We start from the raw sequence: 3,266 nt of genomic DNA on the forward strand, positions 1-3,266 counted from the left end.
ACAAAAGACTGCAAAAACCACAACGTTGTACAAAGGCCATTGCAACCTTACACACAAAAAATACTTCTGTGAGAGTGTCTGCCCAGCAAATGCCTGTTCAACCTCAGACTGGCATCATGCTTGCTATCGATCCTTGTAGCCAAGGATAATTATCTCAAAATAATTCATAATCCTTCTTTAAAAAATCCTCCTTCCTTTACCTCCCTGAATATGCAGGTAGTTCATATGCAATGAGAACACTGTGGCACGTGTATTCACATTGCAATGCCTATTCCTGAATATCATTTCCTTTTAGAAATCTTATCTCTGTTTACTATCTAGGTTGACAACAAGTTTGGTTTCAGTAAAGTGCTGGGGACAAAGACCTATCTCAGAAAGTAAAGTCATTAGAGAAATAGAGTAGGTTGCTGGGTAGTTGAGGGTTAACTTGATATCTGAGGTTATAAATTTAAACATCTGTCAGAGGAGTTGTGTGTTTTTCATGAGCCATATTGAGCACTCAGGTACAGGCAAAACATAGAGAGCTGTCTTTATCCAGAGTTTGTGTTCTGTCCTGCCAGGATGAGAGAGGCAGTTGCAGATGTATGGATTGATGAACCAAGCAATGTAAGTTGGATAATGAGAGGAGTGAGGAAATGAGGAGAGTATTTGACTGTCAAAAAGTAGTAAAGCAATGCATTGGGGGTATCATATGTATACATAAATTACCCCAGTCTCCTCTGGGAGATTTCCACACTGGCTTGATGTTCTCTAGTTCATCAAGAAGTAAGCATAACAAGACTGGGTAATTATTTCTTAAATTTTATTCTTATTTGAGTTTAAAACAATTCGAAGATGGCAGAACCCCATTATAAATGGGTACACTATACCACAGATATAAGGCAAGGAAGCCCAATTACTGAAAGATTTTTTTGAATGGCCTTTATTTGGCTACATCATTGATAGTTTATGGTGTGGAATTTTTGGACATCTCCCAGAAGATATATTACCATAAGTTTCCATTTTATCAGGTTCTAAGAAACTTTATTTTTGAAAGAAAAAAATGGGCAAGAAAGAAAAATGTTTTTAAAAGTGTTATCTGTGTATAAATAAAGTGGCTGATAAATTAGTGAAAAGGAAGAAGTCTGGAAAGCAGAAGTTTTTATGTTGTATGAAAAGACAGTGAATTAACACTACTTAAGACTAATACTAGATGACTGTTGTGGGTAAATGAGTCATTTTATCTGTTGCTTACTTATGTGAAGGCTTTCAAAAGGTCAGTCATAATTTAAAGGAATCTACATCCCTTTTATAATCAGTGAATTGGTAACTAATTTTTTTTTTCTTCTATTACATGCCTTTTAGGCATTTGGTTGCTCTAACCAAGGTTGGGTAGCAAAAGAGAAAGGAGACGGAACTCTATCAGTCATTATATTTATTTAACAGCATTTATGGCAAATGGCCAGACCTGGGCAGCATGGTAGCAATGATAGATTTTACAAATTAAGGCATTGTTCTTTATTTCAATATTTTCATTTACCTATATTTTCCTTGTCTTAGGAATGTGAATAATTTCGAGCTGGCAATACTCACCATCAGGATATAATAAATGGAGATTTCTTTGTCTGAAATTGAAAAGATGTAGTAATACTCTATTGTACTTGTAAAAATTCTGGTTTTCCAGTTGGCTTCCTCTCGGTGAAGTAGTTAGGTAGTCTTGGTATATTTGGAGGGTCATAAACGTGTCATAGAAAGAGTACTGGCATTATGAAAACCTGGATGTTAGGGACTTCACAATTTGGTCATTTTGCAGTGGTACAATCTTAGAAATGCAAGTTCTCTGAATGTCGGTTTCCTCTGCTGTAAAATAGACATAGGAACATCCATCTGACATATTTCACAGGTACTACTGTGAGTATTAAATAATATTGTGTGCTGGAATGTATAGTGGAATGTGTAATACAATACAGTTGTTGACTAATGCTTTTCAAATGTAGCTTGCCCTGTATATTTTTAAAAAATCAAAATAGAAATCATTGGGAAACGTAAACGTTTATGAATCATACAGCCAAAGTGTAAATAATTTACAAATGCTTTACAATGAAATCAAAGATATTATTCATGGATTTTTTTTTAAGTAAAAAATCTTTGCAGCTAAATATTCATCAACTTAAACTTATTCTTTCTTGTATAAGAATGTTCACTATGTGACATTATAACTCTCCAAAGGAGAAATTCTATAATTAGTTCAGTTTTCTGCCTTAGAAGTTTCATTATAAGGCAGAATGGAATAAAGTTTAAAAATAAGCAAAAATATATAACTCTAAACCACAGTACCCTCATTTAAAAGAGCTTAACAAGAATACTTTTCCCAATATATTTATAAACAACCTAATATTTGTATAACACAAAGTTACAACTTAAATCATGATGATCAAAGTTAATGTGCATTTTGATACCCTTATCAGCTTAAATTATTAAATATCTAACGGTCTTGAGATTGAATTTTAAAAAATGAACTATATGTGCTTTAAAAATGGTTACCTATTCAATAACTAAGGTGTTGGTCAAGTGTTTAGAATATAGGCCAGAGTTTTAGAAAAAATATTTGAGAAATATATATGATAGGGTCCCATGTAGAAATAAGCCTGTACAAATGGATATGTTTAAGCATGAACAATAATTGAGGTAACCCACCAACTTCTTTTTTAAAAGGGTAAGTCACAGGCTTCTTTAAAAGAGCAAATGAATCACTTGCTCATTTTAAATCTCCTATCTTGATTATATTAAATAGTACCACTTTTTAAAATAAGAAATTATTAATTACAGTGTAGGTAACAAATTAGCTGGGCGTGGTGGCACATTCCTGTAATCCCAGCTACTCAGGAGGCTGAGGCAGGAGAATTACTTGAACCCAGGAGGCGGAGGTTGCAGTGAGCCAAAATCACACCACTGCATTCCAGCCTGGGTGACGGAGCAAGACTCTGTCTCAAAAAAAAAAAAGAGGCCGGGCGCGGTGGCTCAAGCCTGTAATCCCAGCACTTTGGGAGGCCGAGATGGGCGGATCAGGAGGTCAGGAGATCGAGACCATGCTGGCTAACACGGTGAAACCCCGTCTCTACTAAAAAATACAAAAAATTAGCCGGGCGAGGTGGCGGGCGCCTGTGGTCCCAGCTACTCGGGAGGCTGAGGCGGGAGAATGGCGTGAACCCAGGAGGCGGAGCTTGCAGTGAGCTGAGATCCGGCCACTGCACTCCAGCCTGGGCGACAGAGCAAGACTCCGTCTC

This window comes from Theropithecus gelada, chromosome 11, assembly GCF_003255815.1.
Source record: "Theropithecus gelada isolate Dixy chromosome 11, Tgel_1.0, whole genome shotgun sequence".
In the NCBI taxonomy this organism is placed as follows: domain Eukaryota; kingdom Metazoa; phylum Chordata; class Mammalia; order Primates; family Cercopithecidae; genus Theropithecus; species Theropithecus gelada.